Raw genomic sequence first — 6,000 nt, forward strand, 5'->3', positions numbered from 1 at the left:
AACTAAATTATAATATCAATTTAACTAAAATATTTTCTAAAGATATTTGTATAATCATTAAAAGCTTTCAAATAAGTAGTTTAGAATAACTTACAATAATAATAGTTAAAAATAACTCTATACAAATGATTATATTGTTACCTTTAAAATCAAAAAACAATGTTTGGTGTTTTAAATAATTATAATGATAGAAACTTAAACGTTAAGAAAATAAATTTTAAAAAATTAATTAACAATAATAAAAACTATAAATAACATTAAGCCATATATTATATTTAATTTTATTCATGAGTAACTCGCGGGTTGAAGTCATTCAAACGGTTGAGATTATACAGTTATAATTAATATATATATATATATATATATATATATATATATATATATATATATATATATATATATATATTATCATATAATTCAAAATAATCAACTATATAGGTGTTTGATAAAGGAAACATTTTTCCTTTCACCACATTTATTTGAAACCCCCATGCATTTTTTCTTTCACCGCATTCATTTGAAACTCCCATTACTTTTCAATTTCTTTATAATAATAATTATAAGTTGGTTAATAAGGTTAAATATATATCAAAACTAAAGTATAATCATATATAAACTAAATTTCAATATTAAAATAATATTTTTACTTTTACTTATAACGTTATGTTTTCTAACTTTTAACATATTATACTTAATTTATTAGTTTTAATATATTGTTGGATGTAAACCATTATCATTTTAAATATACAATTTTGGAACAATTTGTATAAAATACCTAAATTATTAATTTGAATATAACATTACATGGTCAACTTAAATATAAATTTTAGTTTAACTTAAAGAACCTAAAAAATATTTTGTAAATAGTTAAAAGTGATAAATTGTAGTGTCTTTTTAATAATGATTATAAGTTAGTTAATAAGGTTAAATAAATATCAAATCTAAAATGTAATCATAAATAAAATAAATTTCAATTTTAAAATAATATCTTTACTTCTACTTATAAAGTTATGTATATAACTTTTAACATATTATACTTAATTTATTAGATTTAAAATGTTGTTGTATATAAACCATTTTCAGTTTAAAGCTACAATTTTTTGAACAGTTTAGAAAAAATATTTAAATTGTTAAGTTAACTATAACATTACATTGTCCTCTTAAATATAATTTTCAGTTCCACTTAAAAAACCAAAAAATATTTTGTAAATAGTTAAAAGTGATAAATTGTAATGATAAATGCCAAAACTAAATTGTAATATTCTATTTAACTAAAATATTTCCTAAAGATATTTTTATAATCGTTAAAAGTTTTCAAATAAGTAGCTTAAAATATCTTACAATACTAATAGTTAAAAACAACTCTATATAAATGATTATATTGTTACTTTTAAAATCAAAAAACAATGTTTGATGTTTTAAATAATTATAATGATAGAAATTAAAACATTAAGCAAATATATTTTAAAAATTAATTAACAATAACAACAACTATAAATAACATTAAACCGTATATTATATTTAATTGTATTTATGTGTAACTCGCAGGTAGAAGTCATTTAAACGATTAAGATTATGCGATTATAATAGATGTATATATTATCATATAATTCAAAATAATTAATATATTATATATCAATTTAGTATATGAATTATTATATGAAATTTAACAACAACGTTATTGTTATATTTTAAAAGAAAAAACATATATTCGTAAGGACTTCAACTATATATGTGTTTCTATGCAAAGCGCGTGCGTTCGCCTAGTATACTTATAAAGGAAACATTTTTCCTTTCACCACATTCATTTGAAACTCCCATTTATTTTTCCTTTCACCACATTCATTTGAAACTCCCATGACTTTTCAATTTCTTTATAATAATGATTATAAGTTTGCTAAGAGGGTTAAATAAATATCAAACCTAAAGTGTAATCATATATAAACTAAATTTCAATATTAAAACAATATATTTTCTTCTACTTATAAAGTTATGTTTTTAACTTTTTAACATGTTATATACTTAACATATTAGGTCTAATATGTTGTTGTATGTAAACTATTATTATTTTAAAGATACAACTTTTGAACAATTTGTACAAAATACTTAAATTGTTAATTTAAATATAACATTACAGGATCAACTTAAATATAAATTTTATATCAACTTTAAATACCCAAAGAATACTTTGTAAATAGTTAAAACTGATAAATTGTAATGTCTTTCTAATAATGATTATAAGTTGGTTAATAAGGTTAAATAAGTATCAAGCCTAAACTATAATCATAAATAAACTAAATTTCAATATTAAAATATTATTTTTACTTCTACTTATAAAGTTAAGCCTTTAACTTTTAACATATTATACTTAATTTATTAGATTTAATATGTTGTTGTATGTAAAACATTATCAGTTTAAAGCTAAAACTTTTGAACAGTTTGGACAAAATACTTAAATTGTTAATTTAAATATAACATTATAGGGTCAACTTCAATATAAATTTCAGTTCTACTTAAAAAACCAAAAGAATATTTTGTGAATAGTTAAAAGTGATAAATTGTACTGCTAATTGCAAAAACTAAATTGTAATATCAATTTAACTAAAATATTTCCTAAAGATATTTTTATAATCGTTAAAAGTTTTCAAATAAGTAGTTTAAAATAACTTACAATTACAATAGTTAAAAATAACTCTTTATAAATGATTATATTGTTACCTTTAAAATCCAAAAAATATGTTGGATGCTTTAAATAATTACAATGATAGAAATTAAAACATTAAGCAAATAAATTTAAAAAAATTAATTAACAATAAAAACAACTATAAATAACATTAAACCATATATTATATTTAGTTTTATTCATGAGTAACCGTGGGTAGATGTCATTCAAAAGATTGAGATTATGAAGTTTTAATAGATGTATATATTTTCATATAATTCAAAATAATCAATATATTATATCAACTTAGTATACAAATTATTATATCAAAATTACCAATGACATTATTGTTATATTTAAAATATATATATTTGTAAATATTTCAGTTATATAGATGTGTCTACGCAAAGCGCGGACATTCGCCTAGTGTGTGTGTGTATATATATATATATATATATATATATATATATATATATATATATATATATAACATGTGTCCTCACATGTTTAAATAGACTGTTAGTCAAATCAAGAGTATGCATCATTTATGAATTCATGCTATAATAGAGGTATAAGTAAACGACCTATAAAATGATCATTGAATGTGTGTCTTTTTCACTCAACGCTTCTTTATGTGGTGGATTGTCATTAGCTAAAAGGGTTTGATAGGGTGATGTCTTGTCAAAAGTATAAATCTTAAAGTACTAGAACTAAATTTCTCATTGTTTTTATATTAGGAAAATATGAATAGTTTCTAACCCATAAAAAACACACATTAGTCCTTATTGTCTATTTATGGAGCGTGTGTGGTTAACCGGCATATGAATTTAAGATGTAAGTAGAAAATGATGTAGCACTTGTAATTATGGTTTTTTTGATGGAGCGTGTGTGGTTATCTGGAACGTTAATTAGAGAACCATGACATAATCGAGTGTCACGTGTTTTTGTTGTTGGATTAAGTGTCTAAGCCCATAACTATATTTGGTATGAACTTGACCCGGTTGTAGCATGATCCTTTTGGGTTGCCTTCACCAAAGCAACTTGACTGGAGGAATTATAGAGAAAGAGGATAAATGTGGTTTATTAATATGTTATATGAATAATATATTAAAAGAGAAATCATATTTGTTAATGAATATTGGTCAAGAATTGATTAAGAAATTAATTTTGTGATAAAAAGATATTAATTAAACCTAGGGACCTGATATTGTAACTATTGGATAGTTGCAAAGTAGGCTGAGGAAACCCAAAAGATAGGGTGGACGAATTCTTGTGGATAAAGGCCTTAAGAATTTGTCCAAGGAAGGGATTCTAGAAGGATCTTTTGGGCTTCTTAGAGCCTAAGCAACTGGATAAGTTTTTGACTGAAACCCTAACTCCTCACCTATATAAAGGGACCCTAGGCATCACATTTTCGGCTACCCTAATGTGACAACCCAAGTTGTTCCGTTACATTTCCCCGTTACCGTTAACGGAATATTCCAATTTATAAAAGTTCCGTTTATTAGAGGTCGTCAATTTAATAAACATTCCATTTGTTTACATCTTTATGCCGTTAAGTCGAGATAAAAGAAAATAAAAACACATAACACACCTTTCCATTTATTTGGAAAATGTTAAGTTTATTATTACAACCACTAAATCGGGTGCGACCAAAAGCCCCGTTTAACGGCAGTATTGGGTAGAATTCCACTGAGCTCCAACTCCCACCCATATATATATAGGGGAGTAAACTCCATTTGGAGCTTTTCCACCCTCTCTCTCTATACTCTCTCACTAGACCCGTTTTCGCCCCAAATCCGCAACCAAACGCTTCCAAATCGTATGTCCGCTTACCCTAGCTTATTCTAAACATTATGATTTGTGTTTATAGCCCAAAATTCTGACTTATAAGCAATGGAAAGGGAGTTTACGGCCTAAGCTCCTCCTTAGGCCGTAAACACCTAAAATGAGGCCAAAATGACCCAAACTTGTCCCTAATGGCTTGGAAATAAATTGAGGTATTAGCCTAGGAGTGTTTAAACATTAAAACTCAATGATTTAGGGCATAAAAGAGAGTTTACGGCCCAAGCACATGCTTAGGCCGTAAACCCCTCAAAACCATGTCAAAAAGTCCCAAAAACACTCCCAAACTACCCTTGGACTTCATACATAAATTAGGGGCATACCATTTAGGGTTTAGACCATTTAAACACAATGAAATGAAAGGGAAAAAGGAGTTTATGGCCGAGGTATATACCAAGGCCGTAAACACCCCTAAATGTGCCAAAAATGTGGTTTTTGCCCCCCAAATGGCCATAGACTATTTCTATAAAATGCTAGGAAGGTATTAAGGGCTTAAAACTTCATTAAATCCATCGTATGAGAGTTTACGGCCGTAAACTCCCTTGGGAGTTGTCCCTAGGCCATAAACTCCAATATAATGCCCTTAGAAGCCTTAAACCCACTCATGCCTTTTTGGAAAAGTACTTAGAAAAATCCCATGAACAAGCTAGAAGCCTTAAACACCCTAGAACCCTTCACCACGAGTTTACGGCCGTAAACTCATGGTGAGTAGTCCCTGGGCCGTAAACTAGGTACCAAGGGTTTACTCTCGGAGAGTAAACTCCATTCCTTAGCCATACACACCTTTAGACGCTACCCGGGACACCCAAACACTTATCCAAAGTGTTTTCCGCTCCTTTGAGCGCGTATAATTGTTTAATTAGTATTAAATATACTAATTGTACGTGAACATATGTTATCATATGTTAAATAGGTCATTGTGTGTGTTCGAGTCCTTTCGTGACACCGAACGCCCAAACGGCACCTTCGTCGGACCTACTTACGCCAGGTGAGTTCATACCCCTGAATGAACCTTTTAAATGTTTTTACATGTTTTATAGGGGGGAATACAAGTTAAACATGCCAGTTATCATATCAATCACATGTGATTGATAACCCGCATGCACAAGATTTTACCACACTTTACACTGTTTTACCGAGTAGGATACTATGATGACTTTCATAAAGGTTTTCAAACTGTTTCAAACTCTTACTTATACTGTTTTATTCAAAATCATTTCAAACTGTTTTATAAAGGTTCCAAAGATTTCTAAAGGTTTTCACACTTATTTTACCAAAGATTACAAAATGCGATTTTCCTAAGTATAAAGGTTTTTCCAAGGTTTTCATGTATACTTTTATTTGTTATTTACCGCCGCTTCGTTTTCCTTTATTTTAAGCTCCTACTCGATAACGCTTTCACTTCGTGATGCGTTTATACTTGTTATTATCTCTATTTCGCTAATACTTGTAGTCGCTTATACTTGATAGCCGCTCTTACTTCACTTATCGTT

Source organism: Lactuca serriola, chromosome 6, assembly GCF_051521515.1.
Source record: "Lactuca serriola cultivar US96UC23 chromosome 6, Lser_US96UC23_V15, whole genome shotgun sequence".
Lineage (NCBI taxonomy): Eukaryota > Viridiplantae > Streptophyta > Magnoliopsida > Asterales > Asteraceae > Lactuca > Lactuca serriola.